A 27,211-nucleotide genomic window follows, 5' to 3' on the forward strand; every position below is an offset into this window, starting at 1 on the left:
CCCATTCAATTCTTTTCCTGCGCAAAGAAAAGGTTGAGCCTGATCACCATCAAAAGCCTAGCATAATGTGCCCACACCCCCAGGCCAAGCCACGAGGCCGCACGTCTACGTATAAGCGGGTGACAAATGTTGGCTTCAGGAGCTGCTGAGATTTCAGGCTGTGTTTTTTGGGGGGCAGACTGTGTGGAAAACTCTTCATTTGTGAATCTGATTTGAACCCGAAGTCTGTATTTGATGTCGGGGGGCTCAGCCGGCTCTCTTACAGGGAAACCATTGACGTGATACGGCTTACCGCACCTATGATGAAAGTAACCAGGATGTAAAAGTTCCAGCCGTGCTCCAGGTGAGGCTCGAACTCACAACCTCGGCATTGCCCAACAGATACTGCCATATAAGTACCGCGCGCTAACCGATTGCGCCACTGGAGCCCTCGACGGCGCCCCTTCCTTCAGGCGGCAGGACATTGTTCGGTGGATAGCATTGCGCCTCTTGAACTTAGTTACAAGCAGGTGGGTCCAGGCGCTGCGAGCCAGCACAGGCGCAGGCTCGTTGGTCTAGGGGTATGATTCTCGCTTTGGGTGCGAGAGGTCCCGGGTTCAAATCCCGGACGAGCCCAGGCTTTTGTAAAGGCATGGCCGCCATAAGCTCGGCATCGGCCTTCGACCTGTTGCCGAGGCAGAAGAGCACCGAAACCCAAGGGATTTCTAATGTGTCCGCAAAGGCTAGGGCAGCTTGTGGGTTTTCTTGGATTTTACCCTCCAAATGTTGTGCTAATGTTCCCAAAATGAGCTGTTTGTGATTGTCTTCTCTGACTTTAGGTTGTGCGTGTGACAGGCAGAGAGAGAGAGAGAGAGAGAGGTCTGGCACGTGGCCCCGCCCCCTTCCAAGGGGTTACATTAATACTGCAATGCTCCACCCTTGCCATTAACACAGTAAACATTGTATTTCAACGTTCAACTGACTCCTGCACTGCCATTCTTTGAGTACTCGAAGAATAAGTTGCTTTCACACATTTCCCTGATTCTACATTTTTCTGGTTTTTACATACTTCTTTCCCAGTGCCCTGCAAAACATACAATGGGGACTCTGGTGTACTCTGAAAACTTGACCTAAGGAAAATCGGCTCCAGAAGACGCCTGGTATCGGTAAAGGGGCAAAAGTCCATCTTTTGGATGCAGCTAAACGGGCACTTGCAGACGTTTTGAGAGCAAGGCTCGAAGGCAATGTCAGCAATGTTACGGTTAGGCATAAAAGCCACAGAGAAGCACTTGAGGCGCAGCCGAGAGAGCGGGGTCTTCGCCGCCGGCTCGTTGGTCTAGGGGTATGATTCTCGCTTAGGGTGCGAGAGGTCCCGGGTTCAAATCCCGGACGAGCCCTTGGGTTTTTGCGTCAACGGTGCCACGTGCTTCGTCCCCTCGCAGGGAGGGGGTACAGGGCCATCTGCTGGCAGGTGAAGGGCTATAACCGTAGCATCCCTGCCTCCTCTGGGACGGTCGCATTGAAGGAAGGCCGAGCTATCGGCTACCCTGAGGCCGCTGGGCAGCGTTTTGTAAAAGTGCCCTGCCAAGAGTTGTTTGTGATCCAGGATGCGGTGGAACTCTTGTGGGGTGAATGGCCAGAGCTGACACTTTGCCCCATTCAATTCTTTTCCTGCGCAAAGAAAAGGTTGAGCCTGATCACCATCAAAAGCCTAGCATAATGTGCCCACACCCCCAGGCCAAGCCACGAGGCCGCACGTCTACGTATAAGCGGGTGACAAATGTTGGCTTCAGGAGCTGCTGAGATTTCAGGCTGTGTTTTTTGGGGGGCAGACTGTGTGGAAAACTCTTCATTTGTGAATCTGATTTGAACCCGAAGTCTGTATTTGATGTCGGGGGGCTCAGCCGGCTCTCTTACAGGGAAACCATTGACGTGATACGGCTTACCGCACCTATGATGAAAGTAACCAGGATGTAAAAGTTCCAGCCGTGCTCCAGGTGAGGCTCGAACTCACAACCTCGGCATTGCCCAACAGATACTGCCATATAAGTACCGCGCGCTAACCGATTGCGCCACTGGAGCCCTCGACGGCGCCCCTGCCTTCAGGCGGCAGGACATTGTTTGGTGGACAGCATTGCGCCTCTTGAACTTAGTTACAAGCAGGTGGGTCCAGGCGCTGCGAGCCAGCACAGGCGCAGGCTCGTTGGTCTAGGGGTATGATTCTCGCTTTGGGTGCGAGAGGTCCCGGGTTCAAATCCCGGACGAGCCCAGGCTTTTGTAAAGGCATGGCCGCCATAAGCTCGGCATCGGCCTTCGACCTGTTGCCGAGGCAGAAGAGCACCGAAACCCAAGGGATTTCTAATGTGTCCGCAAAGGCTAGGGCAGCTTGTGGGTTTTCTTGGATTTTACCCTCCAAATGTTGTGCTAATGTTCCCAAAATGAGCTGTTTGTGATTGTCTTCTCTGACTTTAGGTTGTGCGTGTGACAGGCAGAGAGAGAGAGAGAGAGAGAGGTCTGGCACGTGGCCCCGCCCCCTTCCAAGGGGTTACATTAATACTGCAATGCTCCACCCTTGCCATTAACACAGTAAACATTGTATTTCAACGTTCAACTGACTCCTGCACTGCCATTCTTTGAGTACTCGAAGAATAAGTTGCTTTCACACATTTCCCTGATTCTACATTTTTCTGGTTTTTACATACTTCTTTCCCAGTGCCCTGCAAAACATACAATGGGGACTCTGGTGTACTCTGAAAACTTGACCTAAGGAAAATCGGCTCCAGAAGACGCCTGGTATCGGTAAAGGGGCAAAAGTCCATCTTTTGGATGCAGCTAAACGGGCACTTGCAGACGTTTTGAGAGCAAGGCTCGAAGGCAATGTCAGCAATGTTACGGTTAGGCATAAAAGCCACAGAGAAGCACTTGAGGCGCAGCCGAGAGAGCGGGGTCTTCGCCGCCGGCTCGTTGGTCTAGGGGTATGATTCTCGCTTAGGGTGCGAGAGGTCCCGGGTTCAAATCCCGGACGAGCCCTTGGGTTTTTGCGTCAACGGTGCCACGTGCTTCGTCCCCTCGCAGGGAGGGGGTACAGGGCCATCTGCTGGCAGGTGAAGGGCTATAACCGTAGCATCCCTGCCTCCTCTGGGACGGTCGCATTGAAGGAAGGCCGAGCTATCGGCTACCCTGAGGCCGCTGGGCAGCGTTTTGTAAAAGTGCCCTGCCAAGAGTTGTTTGTGATCCAGGATGCGGTGGAACTCTTGTGGGGTGAATGGCCAGAGCTGACACTTTGCCCCATTCAATTCTTTTCCTGCGCAAAGAAAAGGTTGAGCCTGATCACCATCAAAAGCCTAGCATAATGTGCCCACACCCCCAGGCCAAGCCACGAGGCCGCACGTCTACGTATAAGCGGGTGACAAATGTTGGCTTCAGGAGCTGCTGAGATTTCAGGCTGTGTTTTTTGGGGGGCAGACTGTGTGGAAAACTCTTCATTTGTGAATCTGATTTGAACCCGAAGTCTGTATTTGATGTCGGGGGGCTCAGCCGGCTCTCTTACAGGGAAACCATTGACGTGATACGGCTTACCGCACCTATGATGAAAGTAACCAGGATGTAAAAGTTCCAGCCGTGCTCCAGGTGAGGCTCGAACTCACAACCTCGGCATTGCCCAACAGATACTGCCATATAAGTACCGCGCGCTAACCGATTGCGCCACTGGAGCCCTCGACGGCGCCCCTTCCTTCAGGCGGCAGGACATTGTTCGGTGGATAGCATTGCGCCTCTTGAACTTAGTTACAAGCAGGTGGGTCCAGGCGCTGCGAGCCAGCACAGGCGCAGGCTCGTTGGTCTAGGGGTATGATTCTCGCTTTGGGTGCGAGAGGTCCCGGGTTCAAATCCCGGACGAGCCCAGGCTTTTGTAAAGGCATGGCCGCCATAAGCTCGGCATCGGCCTTCGACCTGTTGCCGAGGCAGAAGAGCACCGAAACCCAAGGGATTTCTAATGTGTCCGCAAAGGCTAGGGCAGCTTGTGGGTTTTCTTGGATTTTACCCTCCAAATGTTGTGCTAATGTTCCCAAAATGAGCTGTTTGTGATTGTCTTCTCTGACTTTAGGTTGTGCGTGTGACAGGCAGAGAGAGAGAGAGAGAGAGAGAGGTCTGGCACGTGGCCCCGCCCCCTTCCAAGGGGTTACATTAATACTGCAATGCTCCACCCTTGCCATTAACACAGTAAACATTGTATTTCAACGTTCAACTGACTCCTGCACTGCCATTCTTTGAGTACTCGAAGAATAAGTTGCTTTCACACATTTCCCTGATTCTACATTTTTCTGGTTTTTACATACTTCTTTCCCAGTGCCCTGCAAAACATACAATGGGGACTCTGGTGTACTCTGAAAACTTGACCTAAGGAAAATCGGCTCCAGAAGACGCCTGGTATCGGTAAAGGGGCAAAAGTCCATCTTTTGGATGCAGCTAAACGGGCACTTGCAGACGTTTTGAGAGCAAGGCTCGAAGGCAATGTCAGCAATGTTACGGTTAGGCATAAAAGCCACAGAGAAGCACTTGAGGCGCAGCCGAGAGAGCGGGGTCTTCGCCGCCGGCTCGTTGGTCTAGGGGTATGATTCTCGCTTAGGGTGCGAGAGGTCCCGGGTTCAAATCCCGGACGAGCCCTTGGGTTTTTGCGTCAACGGTGCCACGTGCTTCCTCCCCTCGCAGGGAGGGGGTACAGGGCCATCTGCTGGCAGGTGAAGGGCTATAACCGTAGCATCCCTGCCTCCTCTGGGACGGTCGCATTGAAGGAAGGCCGAGCTATCGGCTACCCTGAGGCCGCTGGGCAGCGTTTTGTAAAAGTGCCCTGCCAAGAGTTGTTTGTGATCCAGGATGCGGTGGAACTCTTGTGGGGTGAATGGCCAGAGCTGACACTTTGCCCCATTCAATTCTTTTCCTGCGCAAAGAAAAGGTTGAGCCTGATCACCATCAAAAGCCTAGCATAATGTGCCCACACCCCCAGGCCAAGCCACGAGGCCGCACGTCTACGTATAAGCGGGTGACAAATGTTGGCTTCAGGAGCTGCTGAGATTTCAGGCTGTGTTTTTTGGGGGGCAGACTGTGTGGAAAACTCTTCATTTGTGAATCTGATTTGAACCCGAAGTCTGTATTTGATGTCGGGGGGCTCAGCCGGCTCTCTTACAGGGAAACCATTGACGTGATACGGCTTACCGCACCTATGATGAAAGTAACCAGGATGTAAAAGTTCCAGCCGTGCTCCAGGTGAGGCTCGAACTCACAACCTCGGCATTGCCCAACAGATACTGCCATATAAGTACCGCGCGCTAACCGATTGCGCCACTGGAGCCCTCGACGGCGCCCCTTCCTTCAGGCGGCAGGACATTGTTTGGTGGACAGCATTGCGCCTCTTGAACTTAGTTACAAGCAGGTGGGTCCAGGCGCTGCGAGCCAGCACAGGCGCAGGCTCGTTGGTCTAGGGGTATGATTCTCGCTTTGGGTGCGAGAGGTCCCGGGTTCAAATCCCGGACGAGCCCAGGCTTTTGTAAAGGCATGGCCGCCATAAGCTCGGCATCGGCCTTCGACCTGTTGCCGAGGCAGAAGAGCACCGAAACCCAAGGGATTTCTAATGTGTCCGCAAAGGCTAGGGCAGCTTGTGGGTTTTCTTGGATTTTACCCTCCAAATGTTGTGCTAATGTTCCCAAAATGAGCTGTTTGTGATTGTCTTCTCTGACTTTAGGTTGTGCGTGTGACAGGCAGAGAGAGAGAGAGAGAGAGAGGTCTGGCACGTGGCCCCGCCCCCTTCCAAGGGGTTACATTAATACTGCAATGCTCCACCCTTGCCATTAACACAGTAAACATTGTATTTCAACGTTCAACTGACTCCTGCACTGCCATTCTTTGAGTACTCGAAGAATAAGTTGCTTTCACACATTTCCCTGATTCTACATTTTTCTGGTTTTTACATACTTCTTTCCCAGTGCCCTGCAAAACATACAATGGGGACTCTGGTGTACTCTGAAAACTTGACCTAAGGAAAATCGGCTCCAGAAGACGCCTGGTATCGGTAAAGGGGCAAAAGTCCATCTTTTGGATGCAGCTAAACGGGCACTTGCAGACGTTTTGAGAGCAAGGCTCGAAGGCAATGTCAGCAATGTTACGGTTAGGCATAAAAGCCACAGAGAAGCACTTGAGGCGCAGCCGAGAGAGCGGGGTCTTCGCCGCCGGCTCGTTGGTCTAGGGGTATGATTCTCGCTTAGGGTGCGAGAGGTCCCGGGTTCAAATCCCGGACGAGCCCTTGGGTTTTTGCGTCAACGGTGCCACGTGCTTCGTCCCCTCGCAGGGAGGGGGTACAGGGCCATCTGCTGGCAGGTGAAGGGCTATAACCGTAGCATCCCTGCCTCCTCTGGGACGGTCGCATTGAAGGAAGGCCGAGCTATCGGCTACCCTGAGGCCGCTGGGCAGCGTTTTGTAAAAGTGCCCTGCCAAGAGTTGTTTGTGATCCAGGATGCGGTGGAACTCTTGTGGGGTGAATGGCCAGAGCTGACACTTTGCCCCATTCAATTCTTTTCCTGCGCAAAGAAAAGGTTGAGCCTGATCACCATCAAAAGCCTAGCATAATGTGCCCACACCCCCAGGCCAAGCCACGAGGCCGCACGTCTACGTATAAGCGGGTGACAAATGTTGGCTTCAGGAGCTGCTGAGATTTCAGGCTGTGTTTTTTGGGGGGCAGACTGTGTGGAAAACTCTTCATTTGTGAATCTGATTTGAACCCGAAGTCTGTATTTGATGTCGGGGGGCTCAGCCGGCTCTCTTACAGGGAAACCATTGACGTGATACGGCTTACCGCACCTATGATGAAAGTAACCAGGATGTAAAAGTTCCAGCCGTGCTCCAGGTGAGGCTCGAACTCACAACCTCGGCATTGCCCAACAGATACTGCCATATAAGTACCGCGCGCTAACCGATTGCGCCACTGGAGCCCTCGACGGCGCCCCTGCCTTCAGGCGGCAGGACATTGTTTGGTGGACAGCATTGCGCCTCTTGAACTTAGTTACAAGCAGGTGGGTCCAGGCGCTGCGAGCCAGCACAGGCGCAGGCTCGTTGGTCTAGGGGTATGATTCTCGCTTTGGGTGCGAGAGGTCCCGGGTTCAAATCCCGGACGAGCCCAGGCTTTTGTAAAGGCATGGCCGCCATAAGCTCGGCATCGGCCTTCGACCTGTTGCCGAGGCAGAAGAGCACCGAAACCCAAGGGATTTCTAATGTGTCCGCAAAGGCTAGGGCAGCTTGTGGGTTTTCTTGGATTTTACCCTCCAAATGTTGTGCTAATGTTCCCAAAATGAGCTGTTTGTGATTGTCTTCTCTGACTTTAGGTTGTGCGTGTGACAGGCAGAGAGAGAGAGAGAGAGAGAGGTCTGGCACGTGGCCCCGCCCCCTTCCAAGGGGTTACATTAATACTGCAATGCTCCACCCTTGCCATTAACACAGTAAACATTGTATTTCAACGTTCAACTGACTCCTGCACTGCCATTCTTTGAGTACTCGAAGAATAAGTTGCTTTCACACATTTCCCTGATTCTACATTTTTCTGGTTTTTACATACTTCTTTCCCAGTGCCCTGCAAAACATACAATGGGGACTCTGGTGTACTCTGAAAACTTGACCTAAGGAAAATCGGCTCCAGAAGACGCCTGGTATCGGTAAAGGGGCAAAAGTCCATCTTTTGGATGCAGCTAAACGGGCACTTGCAGACGTTTTGAGAGCAAGGCTCGAAGGCAATGTCAGCAATGTTACGGTTAGGCATAAAAGCCACAGAGAAGCACTTGAGGCGCAGCCGAGAGAGCGGGGTCTTCGCCGCCGGCTCGTTGGTCTAGGGGTATGATTCTCGCTTAGGGTGCGAGAGGTCCCGGGTTCAAATCCCGGACGAGCCCTTGGGTTTTTGCGTCAACGGTGCCACGTGCTTCGTCCCCTCGCAGGGAGGGGGTACAGGGCCATCTGCTGGCAGGTGAAGGGCTATAACCGTAGCATCCCTGCCTCCTCTGGGACGGTCGCATTGAAGGAAGGCCGAGCTATCGGCTACCCTGAGGCCGCTGGGCAGCGTTTTGTAAAAGTGCCCTGCCAAGAGTTGTTTGTGATCCAGGATGCGGTGGAACTCTTGTGGGGTGAATGGCCAGAGCTGACACTTTGCCCCATTCAATTCTTTTCCTGCGCAAAGAAAAGGTTGAGCCTGATCACCATCAAAAGCCTAGCATAATGTGCCCACACCCCCAGGCCAAGCCACGAGGCCGCACGTCTACGTATAAGCGGGTGACAAATGTTGGCTTCAGGAGCTGCTGAGATTTCAGGCTGTGTTTTTTGGGGGGCAGACTGTGTGGAAAACTCTTCATTTGTGAATCTGATTTGAACCCGAAGTCTGTATTTGATGTCGGGGGGCTCAGCCGGCTCTCTTACAGGGAAACCATTGACGTGATACGGCTTACCGCACCTATGATGAAAGTAACCAGGATGTAAAAGTTCCAGCCGTGCTCCAGGTGAGGCTCGAACTCACAACCTCGGCATTGCCCAACAGATACTGCCATATAAGTACCGCGCGCTAACCGATTGCGCCACTGGAGCCCTCGACGGCGCCCCTTCCTTCAGGCGGCAGGACATTGTTCGGTGGATAGCATTGCGCCTCTTGAACTTAGTTACAAGCAGGTGGGTCCAGGCGCTGCGAGCCAGCACAGGCGCAGGCTCGTTGGTCTAGGGGTATGATTCTCGCTTTGGGTGCGAGAGGTCCCGGGTTCAAATCCCGGACGAGCCCAGGCTTTTGTAAAGGCATGGCCGCCATAAGCTCGGCATCGGCCTTCGACCTGTTGCCGAGGCAGAAGAGCACCGAAACCCAAGGGATTTCTAATGTGTCCGCAAAGGCTAGGGCAGCTTGTGGGTTTTCTTGGATTTTACCCTCCAAATGTTGTGCTAATGTTCCCAAAATGAGCTGTTTGTGATTGTCTTCTCTGACTTTAGGTTGTGCGTGTGACAGGCAGAGAGAGAGAGAGAGAGAGAGGTCTGGCACGTGGCCCCGCCCCCTTCCAAGGGGTTACATTAATACTGCAATGCTCCACCCTTGCCATTAACACAGTAAACATTGTATTTCAACGTTCAACTGACTCCTGCACTGCCATTCTTTGAGTACTCGAAGAATAAGTTGCTTTCACACATTTCCCTGATTCTACATTTTTCTGGTTTTTACATACTTCTTTCCCAGTGCCCTGCAAAACATACAATGGGGACTCTGGTGTACTCTGAAAACTTGACCTAAGGAAAATCGGCTCCAGAAGACGCCTGGTATCGGTAAAGGGGCAAAAGTCCATCTTTTGGATGCAGCTAAACGGGCACTTGCAGACGTTTTGAGAGCAAGGCTCGAAGGCAATGTCAGCAATGTTACGGTTAGGCATAAAAGCCACAGAGAAGCACTTGAGGCGCAGCCGAGAGAGCGGGGTCTTCGCCGCCGGCTCGTTGGTCTAGGGGTATGATTCTCGCTTAGGGTGCGAGAGGTCCCGGGTTCAAATCCCGGACGAGCCCTTGGGTTTTTGCGTCAACGGTGCCACGTGCTTCCTCCCCTCGCAGGGAGGGGGTACAGGGCCATCTGCTGGCAGGTGAAGGGCTATAACCGTAGCATCCCTGCCTCCTCTGGGACGGTCGCATTGAAGGAAGGCCGAGCTATCGGCTACCCTGAGGCCGCTGGGCAGCGTTTTGTAAAAGTGCCCTGCCAAGAGTTGTTTGTGATCCAGGATGCGGTGGAACTCTTGTGGGGTGAATGGCCAGAGCTGACACTTTGCCCCATTCAATTCTTTTCCTGCGCAAAGAAAAGGTTGAGCCTGATCACCATCAAAAGCCTAGCATAATGTGCCCACACCCCCAGGCCAAGCCACGAGGCCGCACGTCTACGTATAAGCGGGTGACAAATGTTGGCTTCAGGAGCTGCTGAGATTTCAGGCTGTGTTTTTTGGGGGGCAGACTGTGTGGAAAACTCTTCATTTGTGAATCTGATTTGAACCGGAAGTCTGTATTTGATGTCGGGGGGCTCAGCCGGCTCTCTTACAGGGAAACCATTGACGTGATACGGCTTACCGCACCTATGATGAAAGTAACCAGGATGTAAAAGTTCCAGCCGTGCTCCAGGTGAGGCTCGAACTCACAACCTCGGCATTGCCCAACAGATACTGCCATATAAGTACCGCGCGCTAACCGATTGCGCCACTGGAGCCCTCGACGGCGACCCTGCCTTCAGGCGGCAGGACATTGTTTGGTGGACAGCATTGCGCCTCTTGAACTTAGTTACAAGCAGGTGGGTCCAGGCGCTGCGAGCCAGCACAGGTGCAGGCTTGTTGGTCTAGGGGTATGATTCTCGCTTTGGGTGCGAGAGGTCCCTGGTTCAAATCCTGGACAAGCACAGGCTTTTGTAAAGGCATGGCCGCCATAAGCTCGGCATCGGCATTCGACCTGTTGCTGAGGCAGAAGAGCACCGAAACCCAAGGGATTTCTAATGTGTCCGCAAAGGCTAGGGCAGCTTGTGGGTTTTCTTGGATTTTACCCTCCAAATGTTGTGCTAATGTTCCCAAAATGGGCTGTTTGTGATTGTCTTCTCTGACTTTAGGTTGTGCGTGTGACAGGCAGAGAGAGAACCAAGGGGTTACATTAATACTGCAATGCTCCACCCTTGCCATTAACACAGTAAACATTGTATTTCAACGTTCAACTGACTCCTGCACTGCCATTCTTTGAGTACTCGAAGAATAAGTTGCTTTCACACATTTCCCTGATTCTACATTTTTCTGGTTTTTACATACTTCTTTCCCAGTGCCCTGCAAAACATACAATGGGGACTCTGGTGTACTCTGAAAACTTGACCTAAGGAAAATCGGCTCCAGAAGACGCCTGGTATCAGTAAATGGGCAAAAGTCCATCTTTTGGATGCAGCTAAACGGGCACTTGCAGACGTTTTGAGAGCAATGCTCGAAGGCAATGTCAGCAATGTTACGGTTAGGCATAAAAGCCACAGAGAGACTTCCGGTTATGGCGCCTGAGAGAGCGGGAGGGCAGGAGTGAAGCTCCGCGCATTTCCACTTACAACAGCTATTTAAATTCGGCAAGATACTTCATTTACTTACCTTTAAGATCCTCTGAGTTCCGGTTGCGGCTGGGGAGAGCAGAGGAGAGTTTTGACTCGATGCTGGCGCGTGCCCATGGCCTTGGCTCTGAAACGGAGACTTGTTAACCTGTGAACCGGAAAGGAAAGAGAATTATTTCGAGGATTTCAGTAACTATATCTTATATATTAATGATTTAAATAGTTCCTGGCAAAACTAAAAGATTTGGGAGTCATATACTTTTGAGACAAAATGGCTGACAGAAGTATCACCTTATGATAACTCCTTTTACCAAGCCTAACAGTTTTCAAAATACAGAAAACCAAACTGAGGGAAAGGGAAATATTTATTGAGGAAAAAGTCAGTGACTAAGTTTTTGTAAAGGAGCAGTAATAACCCCAAGTATAACAAAAGTTATTACTGTGTGACGCATTTGTTTATGAAGCAAGATGGCCGACAAGGGGTTCTTTCTTTACCTCAGGATGCACCCTTATATTATGCCTTAATGCTTCTACACAAAAAGTATTGAGCTGGAGGAAAGTTAACCGGTGTGAAGGGAAAGACAAAGTGAGTCTCATTGTTTTTACTAAGGAGATGATAAGATCTTCAGTCATATCTAACTTTGACTAATGAGAGACGCATCTGTGTGAGGAAAAAAGGTGGTTAAACTATAGCCTCATGTTACACTCTCTTCACAAATAGTAATATTTGTGCATAAAGACTCCTGTATTGCAAATAAACAGAAGCTGAGGTAAAAACAAGTGAATTATCTGAACCTATTTACTGCATCTTCATTCCAGACTGCAAAGAGTATTGCAAACTGTGAAGAAAATATATATTTGGGACATTTTATTCCACCCCAAGTCTGAAACACACACCAGTCTACATTCAAGTAGATTAAGTGTTTTCTTGAGATACTGCTTGCAACTATAGTGGATTTCGATATATATATATTACATATATATATATATATTTTTTTTTTTTTTTTTTTTTGACGAAAATCTACTGCTGAAATATGGATACTTCTCCTGCCCCCTCAGTTTTCTCTACTAAAAGCAATGGGAAAACCTATGAAAGAAGTAAATTGAAGAATTCCAAAAATTCTGAAAATGACAATGGCTCTATTAAAAGCTCACAACAAAAATCTACTGAAAATTCTCTTCTAGCAGCCGAAGTTGCAAAACTACTTAACCCAACGATTGAAAAGGCTATTCAATCAGCTATTGAAAAAGCACTTGAACTTCTACAAGGCACTATTAAAAGTTTGTCTGAAAACCTTACCTCACAGAATCGCCAGATGCAGGAATTACAATCTCTGGTTTCTGATATTCAAGATGACACAATTTTCACTTCTACGAGATTGGATGATCTGGAAAAGAAGACAAAGGATATGCAATCTAAAATTGATGATCTCGAAAATAGGACAAGAAGAAATAACTTAAGATTTATAGGAATTCCGGAATCTTATAAGATGAGTCACATTATCACTATGATTACTTCAACGATTCCTAAAAAACTAGGGATTTCGCAAGACTTGACAAACATTAAGCTGGAAAGAGTCCATCGCATTGGACCTTTGAGAGAACAAGCTCCCCTCAAACCAAGAGCAGTTATTGCTAAGTTCTTAGACTATTCTGAAAAAGCTCTATTTCTTCAAGCCTATAAGAAAAACCATACATTGGATATTGATGGCTTCCGAATCCTCATATTCCAAGACTATTCAATTTTGCTCTCTCAAAAAAGGAAGGAGTTCACTACAATTTGCCAATCTTTATTTAAGATGAACATTAAATTTGCACTCACGTACCCAGCTAAATTGAAGATTTTTCTGGCAACTGAAACCCACATTTTTGAAAACCCAAAAGATGCTTCAAACTTCATATTCCGGCTTGAGAAACAATCCTCATCCTCTATAAAGGATCACCCTAAAGATGCAAGATTTGGTTTTCCTGCTTCGGCTAAGGAAAGGAGGCAAGAAACAAAAGTTTTTTCTCGTCCCACACAGAAGATTCAAGATAAGAATACAACAGCAAATCCAAGATCTAGATCCAGATCCCCTATTACACAGGAACAATCTAATTTGGATAATATGATGACCTAATTTAACCTGATATTTCAATTAAAATTAAAATTTGAAGGTTTTTAGTTTGTAAGTGGTAGATGATGTGGAATTTTCCCTGCCACTTATCTTTGTAAGAGAGTTTAAGCTTTCTCTCTCTTTAGGAAAAAAGTGAAGTCACTGAACCTAATGTTTATTCTTCTGGTGCTTTGTTTTTTTTTCTTTTTTGGTTGGTTGAGATTTTTTGATACCAAAGCACTAAAGTTAAGAAGCTTTTGGTTTTTTTGGGTTGATATACTTAAAGATGTTCATTTCATCAATAGATGGTTTACATCCCTGATGTCTTTTTATGTATTTTATTGGAGTTTTGTCCAATTTTTTTTTATGATGATTCTATTTTATTTTTTCATTCACTTAAGTGACCTGGCTTACATTACATTCTCCTCTTATTTTACTAGACCTGGTATTTTTAGAAACTTTTGGTATTCTTGTAACAATGTTTTATATCTCATGATAGGTTTTAATGCTTAATATTGTTACTTGGAACGTGAATGGGCTTAATTCATTTATAAAGAGAAAAAGAGTGTTAGCTGAGTTAAAAAAATTGAAATCAGAAGTAGTTATGCTACAGGAAACTCATCTTTCTGACGTAGAATCTGAAAAATTAAAAAAGGGATGGGTTGGAAATGTAGTCTATTCCCCTGCAGTGAAAAAAAAAGGAGGAGTAGCGATCTTATTTCATAAGTCTTTAAATATCCAATTATTGAACTCAGAAAGAGACAATGATGGAAGATTCGTGATAGCTGAGGTGCTTTTACAAAATAAGGTTTGGTTCATGAGTTCCTTATATGCTCCTAATTCAGGTAAAGAACAGTTCTACTCTCAGATAATCCAGAAGATAGGATTTTATCCACAAAATAAATTTGTTATTGGCGGAGATTTTAATGAATCTTATTTATGGCCTTTAGATAAAAGTGGCCCAGTCCAAAAACAGTCTATTAAAAAATCAAAATTGTTATCGAATTTTGAAAGTCAAACTAAGATGGTGGACCTTTGGAGAATGTTGAATCCGACAGATAGAGATTTTACCTTCTTCTCTCATCCTCATGGAATAGGAACTCGTATTGATTTCTTATTTTCATCAATCGATGTACTTAATAAAACTAGATCAGCAAATATTGGTAGTATCAACTTATCAGATCACGCCCCGGTCTTAATTGAGGTAGATCTAGGTCCTTCACCAAAATCTTACATTCCTTGGTCTTACCCAATTTTCCTCAAAGATAAGCCGGAATTTAATAAAAAGCTGAGAGAGAGATGGAAATTGTTTCTTAAAGAAAATATGTCAACTCAGGAGGATGAACCCAACTTGCCATTGTTATGGGATGCGTGGAAAGCGGTAATCCGTGGGGAAATTACTTCATATAGAATACATTATATGAGAAAAATTAATAAAGAATTTATTTTGCATTCTAAAGCTCAAAAAAAGGCATATTTGAATTTCGTTATGCATCCTACTAAACAACACAGTGAAAAATATAAAGAAGCATTAGATAAACTTAAACATTGGGTTAATTTGAGGGACCAATCTTCTTTCGCCTACTGTAAAGCTGGGTTTGGTAATTTACATAATAAATCAAATAGATTTCTCGCCAATATGTTTAAACATAGTAAATGGTCTCATAAACCAATGATGATTAGAAATCATTTGGGTAAGATGACTAACCTCCCAAAAGACATAGTAAATATCTTTAAATGTTATTTCGAATCTATTTATTCTCCTTCACAGCTGGATGAAACTGAAAGTCTGAATTTTCTTTCGAAGGTTAATTTCCCAAAACTATCTGAAGAGCAACTAGAGGTGCTTAATCAACCAATTAATATTCAGGAAGTATTGTCTACCATAAATTCTTTAAAGGATTTCAAAGCTGGTGGGCCGGATGGATTAATTTCTCCTTTTTATAAAACACTAAAATTGGAACTAGCCCCTTTTTTGACCAATCTATATAATGAAATTTATTGTCATGGGAAAGTCTTAAATTCTAGTATGGTTTCTCATATCAAATTAATTCCAAAGGAAGGCAAAGATCTTTCTCAACCGGCTTCCTTTAGACCAATTTCTTTAATAAATCTCGACATTAAAATTTTAACAAAAATAATAGCTGATAGGCTTTCTTTATTGCTTCCTAGTATTATCTCTCCTCAGCAAAATGGTTTTGTAAAAAATAGAACAGGGGTTAAGAATATACGTACTTTAATAAATATTATTTACAAAGCCAAGAAGGCTATGATTCCATGTTCAATATTGAGCTTAGATGCTGAGAAAGCCTTTGACAATGTCTCTTGGAAATATCTCTCAGAATGCTGTGACAGATTTGGTCTTAAAGGTCAGTTTATGTTATTACTTAGCTCTATTTATTCTAATCCCAAAGCAAGAATCGCAGCAGTTGGGGAATTATCAGAGACTTTTGATCTCTTCAGAGGAACTCGTCAAGGGTGTCCTTTGTCCCCACTTTTGTTTAATATCTCTATGGAGCCTTTAATTAGATTTCTGGACTCTTCAAATATATTCCAAGGTCTGATGATCGATGGTAAACATTACAAATCATTAGCATATGCTGATGACCTTCTCTTGATTGTTAGTAATCCAACGTTATCACTTAAAAATATTTTTAATTTTTTTGACTATTATAAGACTTTTTCAGGATATTTCATTAATTCCAGTAAAACAGATATTCTGAACATTTGTTCTAACATTCCGAGGCAATTGCTAGCTGATCTTCAAATTAAATCTCCTTCTGGTAAAATGAAATACTTGGGAATTTTGATCCCTTCTGATCTCTCTAAATTATACCCTTTAAATTTTTCTCCATTAAGTCACATAATGCAAACCCATTGCAAAAAATGGATGGATAGTCCATTGAACCTAATGGGAAGGATAGCATTATTCAAAATGCTAATTTTTCCAAAAATTGCGTTTCCTATTCTGAACCTTCCGCTATTGCTAAAACATCTTGATGTGCAGAAGTTAGACCGAATACTCAGAAATTTTATTTGGCATAACAAAAAACCTAAAATTTCTTTATCTAAACTTAGAAAACCTAAAGGTTTAGGAGGACTTAATGTCCCAGATTTCAGAAAGTTTAATATTGCTGCTAATACTAGATATATCGTGGAATGGCTGTCGGGTACTGAGAAATTTACTAATCTGAATCTGGAATTATTTTTGGACTCAAAAGAACATATTATATCTTCTTTACATAAAAACTGGTCTGAGCAACATATAGATATTAAGAGAAATCCAATTTTTAGGGATACAACCAGTACTTGGAAAATTCTATGTAAACAGAATAATCTAAACTTCAATGTCTCACCTTTTTTATCTCCTTTCTTTCTGAAGGGGTTTCCCATAAAGCAAAGAATTCAATTTTCTTACAAATGGAGAAAATTCGGTATTTCTCAAATTACTCACATTTTAGATCCAATTTTGGGAGACCCACTCCCTTGGAAAATGTTTAAGGAAAAGTATAGTCTTTCTGAGAAGGAAAGGCTCAGCTATTTGCAGATTAGACAAGGCTTTCAATTAATCGATAATAGAACAAAAACACAATTAAGTCATCATCAGTTTTATAAAGATTTATTACAGTTGGTTGATGATATTAAACTAAATAATATTTCATGGATCTCATTACATCTTTTAAAGTCAGTCTCCAAGGATTTAGATCCACTAGAGAATTCGAGCAAAAAATGGTCTTCATTTTTGGGAACTGATGTTTCTTCCAGGGAACTTCTGCATTCTTTCCAAAATTTTAGAAAGAATATATGTTCTGAGTCCTGGAGAGACCAACATTTCCAGCTCATTCATTTAGGTTATGGCTTATTGTTCCAAAACTGTGATAGCTCTCAGAAGATTTCTTTTTGTCCAAAATGTACAGAGAAGAATGTTGACTTCTTTCATTATATCTGGGATTGTCCGATTATTAGAAACCTATGGGAAAAAATAAAAGGTTTTATTAAAAAATTGACTAATTTAGATGTCTCTTTAAATCCTCAATATGCTCTAGTAGATGTAAAGGACTTTTTTCAGGTATCTTGCAATGGCTCTTCTATTAATGTCACAGATGAAATATTATCTTTTTGTTGGTTAGTTATGGCAGCTACTCGGAAATCTATATTCTTGTACTGGATAAAAGAGAACCCCCCTTCTTTGAAGGACGTGCTGTCTTATCTATTTAACTTATGTATTCAAGAGGTAATTAGATTTAGAATGGATGATCTTCTCCAGAGAAATAGAATAAGGAATAGATGGTCTCTTTATATCTCATCTTTAGAGGCTGATAAGAGGTCATTTATCCTTGGTCTTATGGGACAAGATCTATGCTAATAAAATGCTAAAAGAGATATTTAATGCCTTCATTCACAAAAATGGTTCTTCATATATTTTTTGGCATTGTCAGACTTTAATTGGTAGGAGAGAATACCAGGTCTATTTTTCTAAATTATCTAAATTAATTTTATTTTACTTTATTATTATTATTCTGATATTTCATTATTTTATGTTATTTGTATTTCCCCTTTTCCTTTGTTTGTTTATTTATTTTGTTGTCTTTCATGTCAAATGTTTACTGTAATGCTCATGAATACTTCTTTTGCTCCTTATTGAAACACTGTATGTTTATCATATTGTCATATACTTGTATTTTATTGAAAATCTCAATAAAAAGAATTCCAAAAGAAAAAAGAAAAGCCACAGAGAAGCACTTGAGGCGCAGCCGAGAGAGCAGTGTCTTCGCCGCCGGCTCGTTGGTCTAGGGGTATGATTCTTGCTTAGGGTGCGAGAGGTCCCGGGTTCAAATCCCGGACGAGCCCTTGGGTTTTTGCATCAACGGTGCCACGTGCTTCCTCCCCTCGCAGGGAGGGGGTACAGGGCCATCTGCTGGCAGGTGAAGGGCTATAACCGTAGCATCCCTGCCTCCTCTGGGACGGTCGCATTGAAGGAAGGCCGAGCTATCGGCTACCCTGAGGCCGCTGGGCAGCGTTTTATAAAAGTGCCCTGCCAAGAGTTGTTTGTGATCCAGGATGCGGTGGAACTCTTGTGGGGTGAATGGCCAGAGCTGACACTTTGCCCCATTCAATTCTTTTCCTGCGCAAAGAAAAGGTTGAGCCTGATCACCATCAAAAGCCTAGCATAATGTGCCCACACCCCCAGGCCAAGCCACGAGGCCGCACGTCTACGTATACGGGTGACAAATGTTGGCTTCAGGAGCTGCTGAGATTTCAGGCTGTGTTTTTTGGGGGGCAGACTGTGTGGAAAACTCTTCACTTGTGAATCTGATTTGAACCGGAAGTCTGTATTTGATGTCGGGGGGCTCAGCCGGCTCTCTTACAGGGAAACCATTGACGTGATACGGCTTACCGCACCTATGATGAAAGTAACCAGGATGTAAAAGTTCCAGCCGTGCTCCAGGTGAGGCTCGAACTCACAACCTCGGCATTGCCCAACAGATACTGCCATATAAGTACCGCGCACTAACCGATTGCGCCACTGGAGCCCTCGCCGGCGCCCCTGCCTTCAGGCGGCAGGACATTGTTTGGTGGACAGCATTGCGCCTCTTGAACTTAGTTACAAGCAGGTGGGTCCAGGCGCTGCGAGCCAGCACAGGCGCAGGCTCGTTGGTCTAGGGGTATGATTCTCGCTTTGGGTGCGAGAGGTCCCGGGTTCAAATCCCGGACGAGCCCAGGCTTTTGTAAAGACATGGCCGCCATAAGCTCGGCATCGGCATTCGACCTGTTGCCGAGGCAGAAGAGCACCGAAACCCAAGGGATTTCTAATGTGTCCGCAAAGGCTAGGGCAGCTTGTGGGTTTTCTTGGATTTTACCCTCCAAATGTTGTGCTAATGTTCCCAAAATGGGCTGTTTGTGATTGTCTTCTCTGACTTTAGGTTGTGCGTGTGACAGGCAGAGAGAGAGAGGTCTGGCACGTGGCCCCGGCCCCTTCCAAGGGGTTACATTAATACTGCAATGCTCCACCCTTGCCATTAACACAGTAAACATTGTATTTCAACATTCAACTGACTCCTGCACTGCCATTCTTTGAGTACTCGAAGAATAAGTTACTTTCACACATTTCCCTGATTCTACATTTTTCTGGTTTTTACATACTTCTTTCCCAGTGCCCTGCAAAACATACAATGGGGACTCTGGTGTACTCTGAAAACTTGACCTAAGGAAAATCGGCTCCAGAAGACGCCTGGTATCGGTAAAGGGGCAAAAGTCCATCTTTTGGATGCAGCTAAACGGGCACTTACAGACGTTTTGAGAGCAAGGCTCGAAGGCAATGTCAGCAATGTTACGGTTAGGCATAAAAGCCACAGAGAAGCACTTGAGGCGCAGCCGAGAGAGCGGCGTCTTCGCCGCCGGCTCGTTGGTCTAGGGGTATGATTCTCGCTTAGGGTGCGAGAGGTCCCGGGTTCAAATCCCGGACGAGCCCTTGGGTTTTTGCGTCAACGGTGCCACGTGCTTCGTCCCCTCGCAGGGAGGGGGTACAGGGCCATCTGCTGGCAGGTGAAGGGCTATAACCGTAGCATCCCTGCCTCCTCTGGGACGGTCGCATTGAAGGAAGGCCGAGCTATCGGCTACCCTGAGGCCGCTGGGCAGCGTTTTGTAAAAGTGCCCTGCCAAGAGTTGTTTGTGATCCAGGATGCGGTGGAACTCTTGTGGGGTGAATGGCCAGAGCTGACACTTTGCCCCATTCAATTCTTTTCCTGCGCAAAGAAAAGGTTGAGCCTGATCACCATCAAAAGCCTAGCATAATGTGCCCACACCCCCAGGCCAAGCCACGAGGCCGCACGTCTACGTATAAGCGGGTGACAAATGTTGGCTTCAGGAGCTGCTGAGATTTCAGGCTGTGTTTTTTGGGGGGCAGACTGTGTGGAAAACTCTTCATTTGTGAATCTGATTTGAACCGGAAGTCTGTATTTGATGTCGGGGGGCTCAGCCGGCTCTCTTACAGGGAAACCATTGACGTGATACGGCTTACCGCACCTATGATGAAAGTAACCAGGATGTAAAAGTTCCAGCCGTGCTCCAGGTGAGGCTCGAACTCACAACCTCGGCATTGCCCAACAGATACTGCCATATAAGTACCGCGCGGTAACCGATTGCGCCACTGGAGCCCTCGACGGCGACCCTGCCTTCAGGCGGCAGGACATTGTTTGGTGGACAGCATTGCGCCTCTTGAACTTAGTTACAAGCAGGTGGGTCCAGGCGCTGCAATCCAGCTCAGGTGCAGGCTTGTTGGTCTAGGGGTATGATTCTCGCTTTGGGTGCGAGAGGTCCCTGGTTCAAATCCCGGACGAGCCCAGGCTTTTGTAAAGGCATGGCCGCCATAAGCTCGGCATTGGCATTCGACCTGTTGCTGAGGCAGAAGAGCACCGAAACCCAAGGGATTTCTAATGTGTCCGCAAAGGCTAGGGCAGCTTGTGGGTTTTCTTGGATTTTACCCTCCAAATGTTGTGCTAATGTTCCCAAAATGGGCTGTTTGTGATTGTCTTCTCTGACTTTAGGTTGTGCGTGTGACAGGCAGAGAGAGAACCAAGGGGTTACATTAATACTGCAATGCTCCACCCTTGCCATTAACACAGTAAACATTGTATTTCAACGTTCAACTGACTCCTGCACTGCCATTCTTTGAGTACTCGAAGAATAAGTTGCTTTCACACATTTCCCTGATTCTACATTTTTCTGGTTTTTACATACTTCTTTCCCAGTGCCCTGCAAAACATACAATGGGGACTCTGGTGTACTCTGAAAACTTGACCTAAGGAAAATCGGCTCCAGAAGACGCCTGGTATCGGTAAAGGGGCAAAAGTCCATCTTTTGGATGCAGCTAAACGGGCACTTGCAGACGTTTTGAGAGCAATGCTCGAAGGCAATGTCAGCAATGTTACGGTTAGGCATAAAAGCCACAGAGAAGCACTTGAGGCGCAGCCGAGAGAGCGGTGTCTTCGCCGCCGGCTCGTTGGTCTAGGGGTATGATTCTCGCTTAGGGTGCGAGAGGTCCCGGGTTCAAATCCCGGACGAGCCCTTGGGTTTTTGCATCAACGGTGCCACGTGCTTCCTCCCCTCGCAGGGAGGGGGTACAGGGCCATCTGCTGGCAGGTGAAGGGCTATAACCGTAGCATCCCTGCCTCCTCTGGGACGGTCGCATTGAAGGAAGGCCGAGCTATCGGCTACCCTGAGGCCGCTGGGCAGCGTTTTGTAAAAGTGCCCTGCCAAGAGTTGTTTGTGATCCAGGATGCGGTGGAACTCTTGTGGGGTGAATGGCCAGAGCTGACACTTTGCCCCATTCAATTCTTTTCCTGCGCAAAGAAAAGGTTGAGCCTGATCACCATCAAAAGCCTAGCATAATGTGCCCACACCCCCAGGCCAAGCCACGAGGCCGCACGTCTACGTATAAGCGGGTGACAAATGTTGGCTTCAGGAGCTGCTGAGATTTCAGGCTGTGTTTTTTGGGGGGCAGACTGTGTGGAAAACTCTTCATTTGTGAATCTGATTTGAACCGGAAGTCTGTATTCGATGTCGGGGGGCTCAGCCGGCTCTCTTACAGGGAAACCATTGACGTGATACGGCTTACCGCACCTATGATGAAAGTAACCAGGATGTAAAAGTTCCAGCCGTGCTCCAGGTGAGGCTCGAACTCACAACCTCGGCATTGCCCAACAGATACTGCCATATAAGTACCGCGCGCTAACCGATTGCGCCACTGGAGCCCTCGACGGCACCCCTGCCTTCAGGCGGCAGGACATTGTTTGGTGGACAGCATTGCACCTCTTGAACTTAGTTACAAGCAGGTGGGTCCAGGCGCTGCGAGCCAGCACAGGCGCAGGCTCGTTGCTCTAGGGGTATGATTCTCGCTTTGGGTGCGAGCGGTCACGGGTTCAAATCCCGGACGAGCCCAGGCTTTTGTAAAGGCATGGCCGCCATAAGCTCGGCATCGGCCTTCGACCTGTTGCCGAGGCAGAAGAGCGACGAAACCCAAGGGATTTCTAATGTGTCCGCAAAGGCTAGGGCAGCTTGTGGGTTTTCTTGGATTTTACCCTCCAAATGTTGTGCTAATGTTCCCAAAATGGGCTGTTTGTGATTGTCTTCTCTGACTTTAGGTTGTGCGTGTGACAGGCAGAGAGAGAGAGAGAGAGAGAGGTCTGGCACGTGGCCCCGCCCCCTTCCAAGGGGTTACATTAATACTGCAATGCTCCACCCTTGCCATTAACACAGTAAACATTGTATTTCAACGTTCAACTGACTCCTGCACTGCCATTCTTTGAGTACTCGAAGAATAAGTTGCTTTCACACATTTCCCTGATTCTACATTTTTCTGGTTTTTACATACTTCTTTCCCAGTGCCCTGCAAAACATACAATGGGGACTCTGGTGTACTCTGAAAACTTGACCTAAGGAAAATCGGCTCCAGAAGACGCCTGGTATCGGTAAAGGGGCAAAAGTCCATCTTTTGGATGCAGCTAAACGGGCACTTGCACTCCAGGTGAGGCTCGAACTCACAACCTCGGCATTGCCCAACAGATACTGCCATATAAGTACCGCGCGCTAACCGATTGCACCACTGGAGCCCTCGACGGCGCCTCTGCCTTCAGGCGGCAGGACATTGTTTGGTGGACAGCATTGCGCCTCTTGAACTTAGTTACAAGCAGGTGGGTCCAGGCGCTGCGAGTCAGCACAGGTGCTGCGAGTCAGCACAGGTGCAGGCTCGTTGGTCTAGGGGTATGATTCTCGCTTTGGGTGCGAGAGGTCCCGGGTTCAAATCCCGGACGAGCTCAGGCTTTTGTAAAGGCATGGCCGCCATAAGCTCGGCATCGGCCTTCGACCTGTTGCCGAGGCAGAAGAGCACCGAAACCCAAGGGATTTCTAATGTGTTCGCAAAGGCTAGGGCAGCTTGTGGGTTTTCTTGGATTTTACCCTCCAAATGTTGTGCTAATGTTCCCAAAATGGGCTGTTTGTGATTGTCTTCTCTGACTTTAGGTTGTGCGTGTGACAGGCAGAGAGAGAGAGAGAGGTCTGGCACGTGCCCCCGCCCCCTTCCAAGGGTGCCACGTGCTTCGTCCCCTCGCAGGGAGGGGGTACAGGGCCATCTGCTGGCAGGTGAAAGGCTATAACCGTAGCATCCCTGCCTCCTCTGGGACGGTCGCATTGAAGGAAGGCCGAGCTATCGGCTACCCTGAGGCCGCTGGGCAGCGTTTTGTAAAAGTGCCCTGCCAAGAGTTGTTTGTGATCCAGGATGCGGTGGAACTCTTGTGGGGTGAATGGCCAGAGCTGACACTTTGCCCCATTCAATTCTTTTCCTGCGCAAAGAAAAGGTTGAGCCTGACCACCATCAAAAGCCTAGCATAATGTGCCCACACCCCCAGGCCAAGCCACGAGGCCGCACGTCTACGTATAAGCGGGTGACAAATGTTGGCTTCAGGAGCTGCTGAGATTTCAGGCTGTGTTTTTTGGGGGGCAGACTGTGTGGAAAACTCTTCATTTGTGAATCTGATTTGAACCGGAAGTCTGTATTTGATGTCGGGGGGCTCAGCCGGCTCTCTTACAGGGAAACCATTGACGTGATACGGCTTACCGCACCTATGATGAAAGTAACCAGGATGTAAAAGTTCCAGCCGTGCTCCAGGTGAGGCTCTAACCCACAACCTCGGCATTGCCCAACAGATACTGCCATATAAGTACCGCGCGCTAACCGATTGCGCCACTGGAGCCCTCTATGGCGACCCTGCCTTCAGGCGGCAGGACATTGTTTGGTGGACAGCATTGCGCCTCTTGAACTTAGTTACAAGCAGGTGGGTCCAGGCGCTGCGAGTCAGCACAGGTGCAGGCTCGTTGGTCTAGGGGAATGATTCTCGCTTTGGGTGCGAGAGGTCCCGGGTTCACATCCCGGACGAGCTCAGGCTTTTGTAAAGGCATGGCCGCCATAAGCTCGGCATCGGCCTTCGACCTGTTGCCGAGGCAGAAGAGCACCGAAACCCAAGGGATTTCTAATGTGTTCGCAAAGGCTAGGGCAGCTTGTGGGTTTTCTTGGATTTTACCCTCCAAATGTTGTGCTAATGTTCCCAAAATGGGCTGTTTGTGATTGTCTTCTCTGACTTTAGGTTGTGCGTGTGACAGGCAGAGAGAGAGAGAGAGGTCTGGCACGTTGCCCCGCCCCCTTCCAAGGGTGCCACGTGCTTCCTCCCCTCGCAGGGAGGGGGTACAGGGCCATCTGCTGGCAGGTGAAGGGCTATAACCGTAGCATCCCTGCCTCCTCTGGGACGGTCGCATTGAAGGAAGGCCGAGCTATCGGCTACCCTGAGGCCGCTGGGCAGCGTTTTGTAAAAGTGCCCTGCCAAGAGTTGTTTGTGATCCAGGATGCGGTGGAACTCTTGTGGGGTGAATGGCCAGAGCTGACACTTTGCCCCATTCAATTCTTTTCCTGCGCAAAGAAAAGGTTGAGCCTGATCACCATCAAAAGCCTAGCATAATGTGCCCACACCCCCAGGCCAAGCCACGAGGCCGCACGTCTACGTATAAGCGGGTGACAAATGTTGGCTTCAAGAGCTGCTGAGATTTCAGGCTGTGTTTTTTGGGGGGCAGACTGTGTGGAAAACTCTTCATTTGTGAATCTGATTTGAACCGGAAGTCTGTATTTGATGTCGGGGGGCTCAGCCGGCTCTCTTACAGGGAAACCATTGACGTGATACGGCTTACCGCACCTATGATGAAAGTATCAAGGATGTAAAAGTTCCAGCCGTGCTCCAGGTGAGGCTCGAACTCACAACCTCGGCATTGCCCAACAGATACTGCCATATAAGTACCGCGCGCTAACCAATTGCGCCACTGGATCCCTCGACGGTGTTCCTGCCTTCAGGCGGAAGGACATTGTTTGGTGGACAGCATTGCGCCTCTTGAACTTAGTTACAAGCAGGTGGGTCCAGGCGCTGCGAGCCAGCACAGGCGCAGGCTCGTTGGTCTAGGGGTATGATTCTCGCTTTGGGTGCGAGAGGTCCCGGGTATTTCAACGTTCAACTGACTCCTGCACTGCCATTCTTTGAGTTCTCGAAGAATAAGTTGCTTTCACACATTTCCCTGATTCTACATTTTTCTGGTTTTTACATACTTCTTTCCCAGTGCCCTGCAAAACATACAATGGGGACTCTGGTGTAATCTGAAAACTTGACCTAAGGAAAATCGGCTCCAGAAGACGCCTGGTATCGGTAAAGGGGCAAAAGTCCATCTTTTGGATGCAGCTAAACGGGCACTTGCAGACGTTTTGAGAGCAAGGCTCGAAGGCAATGTCAGCAATGTTACGGTTAGGCATAAAAGCCACAGAGAAGCACTTGAGGCGCAGCCGAGAGAGCTGGATCTTCGCCGCCGGCTCGTTGGTCTAGGGGTATGATTCTCGCGTAGGTTGCGAGAGGTCCCGGGTTCAAATCCCGGACGAGCCCTTGGGTTTTTGCGTCAAGGGTGCCACGTGCTTCCTCCCCTCGCAGGGAGGGGGTACAGGGCCATCTGCTGGCAGGTGAAGGGCTATAACCGTAGCATCCCTGCCGCCTCTGGGACGGTCGCATTGAAGGAAGGCCGAGCTATCGGCTACCCTGAGGCCACTGGGCAGCGTTTTGTAAAATTGCCCTGCCAATAGTTGTTTGTGATCCAGGATGCGGTGGAACTCTTGTGGGGTGAATTCAATTCTTTTCCTGCGCAAAGAAAAGGTTGAGCCTGATCACCATCAAAAGCCTAGCATAATGTGCCCACACCCCCAGGCCAAGCCACGAGGCCGCACGTCTACGTATAAGCGGGTGACAAATGTTGGCTTCAGGAGCTGCTGAGATTTCAGGCTGTGGTTTTTGGGGGGCAGACTGTGTGGAAAACTCTTCATTTGTGAATCTGATTTGAACCGGAAGTCTGTATTTGATGTCGGGGTGCTCAGCCGGCTCTCTTACAGGGAAACCATTGACGTGATACGGCTTACCGCACCTATGATGAAAGTAACCAGGAAGTAAAAATTCCAGCCGTGCTCCAGGTGAGGCTCAAACTCACAACCTCGGCATTGCCCAACAGATAATGCCATATAAGTACCGCGCGCTAACCGATTGCGCCAGTGGAGCCCGCGACGGCGCCCCTGACTTCAGGCGGCAGGACATTGTTTGGTGGACAGAATTGCGCCTCTTGAACTTAGTTACAAGCAGGTGGGTCCAGGCGCTGCGAGACAGCACCGGCGCAGGCTCGTTGGTCTAGGGGTATGATTCTCGCTTTGGGTGCGAGAGGTCCTGGGTTCAAATCCCGGACGAGCCCAGGCTTTTGTAAAGGCATGGCCGCCATAAGCTCGGCATCGGCCTTCGACCTGTTGCCGAGGCAGAAGAGCACCGAAACCCAAGGGATTTCTAATGTGTCCGCAAAGGCTAGGGCAGCTTGTGGGTTTTCTTGGCTTTTACCCTCCAAATGTTGTGCTAATGTTTCCAAAATGGGCTGTTTGTGATTGTCTTCTCTGACTTTAGGTTGTGCGTGTGACAGGCAGAGAGAGAGAGAGAGAGAGAGGTCTGGCACGTGGCCCCGCCCCCTTCCAAGGGGTTACATTAATACTGCAATGCTCCACCCTTGCCATTAACACAGTAAACATTGTATTTCAACATTCAACTTTATTTCTTTTTTTTATTTAAGGAAAGCTGCATCAGATATTTTACTTATTTATGTTGCACTTTCTAGGCAGAGCAAAATTTTTCAAAGTGAATCATTGTCAAGTGAGGCAGAGTTTATGAAGGAGATGAAATTAAGCACAGAACTCACTCAGATGAATATTTTTATGTCTCTAATGTATATTTTAAATATTATTTTAATTGTAAGCTTTCAATGTATTGTGTTGAAACCGCTTTTTATTAGCTAATATCACATTAATTTCATGTGTAGATGCAGACTGTATCTTTTGCACCTGCTTTATCTTAATGGACTCACTCAGCTGCTAAACATTTTAAATCCATTGTTGATTTTTTAATTATGA

General features: G+C 47.6%; 35 non-coding genes across 35 annotated transcripts; 21 read left to right on the plus strand and 14 right to left on the minus strand.

Moving 5' to 3' along the window:
• Positions 1-335: 335 nt before the first annotated feature.
• On the minus strand, positions 336-428 carry trnai-uau. The gene is given in 2 exon segments: positions 336-371; positions 391-428. It is a non-coding gene; the product is annotated as a tRNA-Ile (tRNA).
• A 115-nt stretch (positions 429-543) lies between these two features.
• trnap-ugg lies at positions 544-615 on the plus strand. Its single transcript has one exon. It is a non-coding gene; the product is annotated as a tRNA-Pro (tRNA).
• A 689-nt stretch (positions 616-1,304) lies between these two features.
• trnap-agg lies at positions 1,305-1,376 on the plus strand. Its single transcript has one exon. It is a non-coding gene; the product is annotated as a tRNA-Pro (tRNA).
• Positions 1,377-1,968: 592 nt separating this feature from the next.
• Positions 1,969-2,061, minus strand: trnai-uau. The gene is given in 2 exon segments: positions 1,969-2,004; positions 2,024-2,061. It is a non-coding gene; the product is annotated as a tRNA-Ile (tRNA).
• Positions 2,062-2,176: 115 nt separating this feature from the next.
• Positions 2,177-2,248, plus strand: trnap-ugg. The gene has a single exon. It is a non-coding gene; the product is annotated as a tRNA-Pro (tRNA).
• A 689-nt stretch (positions 2,249-2,937) lies between these two features.
• Positions 2,938-3,009, plus strand: trnap-agg. The gene has a single exon. It is a non-coding gene; the product is annotated as a tRNA-Pro (tRNA).
• Positions 3,010-3,601: 592 nt separating this feature from the next.
• trnai-uau lies at positions 3,602-3,694 on the minus strand. The gene is given in 2 exon segments: positions 3,602-3,637; positions 3,657-3,694. It is a non-coding gene; the product is annotated as a tRNA-Ile (tRNA).
• Positions 3,695-3,809: 115 nt separating this feature from the next.
• Positions 3,810-3,881, plus strand: trnap-ugg. The gene has a single exon. It is a non-coding gene; the product is annotated as a tRNA-Pro (tRNA).
• Positions 3,882-4,572: 691 nt separating this feature from the next.
• On the plus strand, positions 4,573-4,644 carry trnap-agg. The gene has a single exon. It is a non-coding gene; the product is annotated as a tRNA-Pro (tRNA).
• Positions 4,645-5,236: 592 nt separating this feature from the next.
• trnai-uau lies at positions 5,237-5,329 on the minus strand. Its single transcript is given in 2 exon segments — positions 5,237-5,272; positions 5,292-5,329. It is a non-coding gene; the product is annotated as a tRNA-Ile (tRNA).
• Positions 5,330-5,444: 115 nt separating this feature from the next.
• Positions 5,445-5,516, plus strand: trnap-ugg. Its single transcript has one exon. It is a non-coding gene; the product is annotated as a tRNA-Pro (tRNA).
• Positions 5,517-6,205: 689 nt separating this feature from the next.
• trnap-agg lies at positions 6,206-6,277 on the plus strand. Its single transcript has one exon. It is a non-coding gene; the product is annotated as a tRNA-Pro (tRNA).
• A 592-nt stretch (positions 6,278-6,869) lies between these two features.
• Positions 6,870-6,962, minus strand: trnai-uau. The gene is given in 2 exon segments: positions 6,870-6,905; positions 6,925-6,962. It is a non-coding gene; the product is annotated as a tRNA-Ile (tRNA).
• Positions 6,963-7,077: 115 nt separating this feature from the next.
• Positions 7,078-7,149, plus strand: trnap-ugg. The gene has a single exon. It is a non-coding gene; the product is annotated as a tRNA-Pro (tRNA).
• Positions 7,150-7,838: 689 nt separating this feature from the next.
• trnap-agg lies at positions 7,839-7,910 on the plus strand. Its single transcript has one exon. It is a non-coding gene; the product is annotated as a tRNA-Pro (tRNA).
• Positions 7,911-8,502: 592 nt separating this feature from the next.
• trnai-uau lies at positions 8,503-8,595 on the minus strand. The gene is given in 2 exon segments: positions 8,503-8,538; positions 8,558-8,595. It is a non-coding gene; the product is annotated as a tRNA-Ile (tRNA).
• Positions 8,596-8,710: 115 nt separating this feature from the next.
• trnap-ugg lies at positions 8,711-8,782 on the plus strand. Its single transcript has one exon. It is a non-coding gene; the product is annotated as a tRNA-Pro (tRNA).
• A 689-nt stretch (positions 8,783-9,471) lies between these two features.
• On the plus strand, positions 9,472-9,543 carry trnap-agg. The gene has a single exon. It is a non-coding gene; the product is annotated as a tRNA-Pro (tRNA).
• A 592-nt stretch (positions 9,544-10,135) lies between these two features.
• trnai-uau lies at positions 10,136-10,228 on the minus strand. The gene is given in 2 exon segments: positions 10,136-10,171; positions 10,191-10,228. It is a non-coding gene; the product is annotated as a tRNA-Ile (tRNA).
• Positions 10,229-10,343: 115 nt separating this feature from the next.
• trnap-ugg lies at positions 10,344-10,416 on the plus strand. The gene has a single exon. It is a non-coding gene; the product is annotated as a tRNA-Pro (tRNA).
• Positions 10,417-17,967: 7,551 nt separating this feature from the next.
• trnap-agg lies at positions 17,968-18,039 on the plus strand. Its single transcript has one exon. It is a non-coding gene; the product is annotated as a tRNA-Pro (tRNA).
• A 590-nt stretch (positions 18,040-18,629) lies between these two features.
• Positions 18,630-18,722, minus strand: trnai-uau. Its single transcript is given in 2 exon segments — positions 18,630-18,665; positions 18,685-18,722. It is a non-coding gene; the product is annotated as a tRNA-Ile (tRNA).
• A 115-nt stretch (positions 18,723-18,837) lies between these two features.
• trnap-ugg lies at positions 18,838-18,909 on the plus strand. The gene has a single exon. It is a non-coding gene; the product is annotated as a tRNA-Pro (tRNA).
• A 679-nt stretch (positions 18,910-19,588) lies between these two features.
• trnap-agg lies at positions 19,589-19,660 on the plus strand. The gene has a single exon. It is a non-coding gene; the product is annotated as a tRNA-Pro (tRNA).
• A 592-nt stretch (positions 19,661-20,252) lies between these two features.
• trnai-uau lies at positions 20,253-20,345 on the minus strand. Its single transcript is given in 2 exon segments — positions 20,253-20,288; positions 20,308-20,345. It is a non-coding gene; the product is annotated as a tRNA-Ile (tRNA).
• A 115-nt stretch (positions 20,346-20,460) lies between these two features.
• trnap-ugg lies at positions 20,461-20,532 on the plus strand. The gene has a single exon. It is a non-coding gene; the product is annotated as a tRNA-Pro (tRNA).
• A 652-nt stretch (positions 20,533-21,184) lies between these two features.
• Positions 21,185-21,256, plus strand: trnap-agg. The gene has a single exon. It is a non-coding gene; the product is annotated as a tRNA-Pro (tRNA).
• Positions 21,257-21,848: 592 nt separating this feature from the next.
• On the minus strand, positions 21,849-21,941 carry trnai-uau. The gene is given in 2 exon segments: positions 21,849-21,884; positions 21,904-21,941. It is a non-coding gene; the product is annotated as a tRNA-Ile (tRNA).
• Positions 21,942-22,706: 765 nt separating this feature from the next.
• trnai-uau lies at positions 22,707-22,799 on the minus strand. The gene is given in 2 exon segments: positions 22,707-22,742; positions 22,762-22,799. It is a non-coding gene; the product is annotated as a tRNA-Ile (tRNA).
• Positions 22,800-22,933: 134 nt separating this feature from the next.
• trnap-ugg lies at positions 22,934-23,006 on the plus strand. Its single transcript has one exon. It is a non-coding gene; the product is annotated as a tRNA-Pro (tRNA).
• Positions 23,007-23,846: 840 nt separating this feature from the next.
• On the minus strand, positions 23,847-23,939 carry trnai-uau. Its single transcript is given in 2 exon segments — positions 23,847-23,882; positions 23,902-23,939. It is a non-coding gene; the product is annotated as a tRNA-Ile (tRNA).
• A 1,028-nt stretch (positions 23,940-24,967) lies between these two features.
• On the minus strand, positions 24,968-25,060 carry trnai-uau. Its single transcript is given in 2 exon segments — positions 24,968-25,003; positions 25,023-25,060. It is a non-coding gene; the product is annotated as a tRNA-Ile (tRNA).
• A 529-nt stretch (positions 25,061-25,589) lies between these two features.
• On the plus strand, positions 25,590-25,661 carry trnap-agg. Its single transcript has one exon. It is a non-coding gene; the product is annotated as a tRNA-Pro (tRNA).
• Positions 25,662-26,228: 567 nt separating this feature from the next.
• On the minus strand, positions 26,229-26,321 carry trnai-uau. The gene is given in 2 exon segments: positions 26,229-26,264; positions 26,284-26,321. It is a non-coding gene; the product is annotated as a tRNA-Ile (tRNA).
• A 115-nt stretch (positions 26,322-26,436) lies between these two features.
• Positions 26,437-26,508, plus strand: trnap-ugg. Its single transcript has one exon. It is a non-coding gene; the product is annotated as a tRNA-Pro (tRNA).
• The last annotated feature ends 703 nt before the right edge of the window (positions 26,509-27,211 follow it).

The sequence above is a fragment of the Xenopus laevis genome, chromosome 3S (assembly GCF_017654675.1).
Source record: "Xenopus laevis strain J_2021 chromosome 3S, Xenopus_laevis_v10.1, whole genome shotgun sequence".
Lineage (NCBI taxonomy): Eukaryota > Metazoa > Chordata > Amphibia > Anura > Pipidae > Xenopus > Xenopus laevis.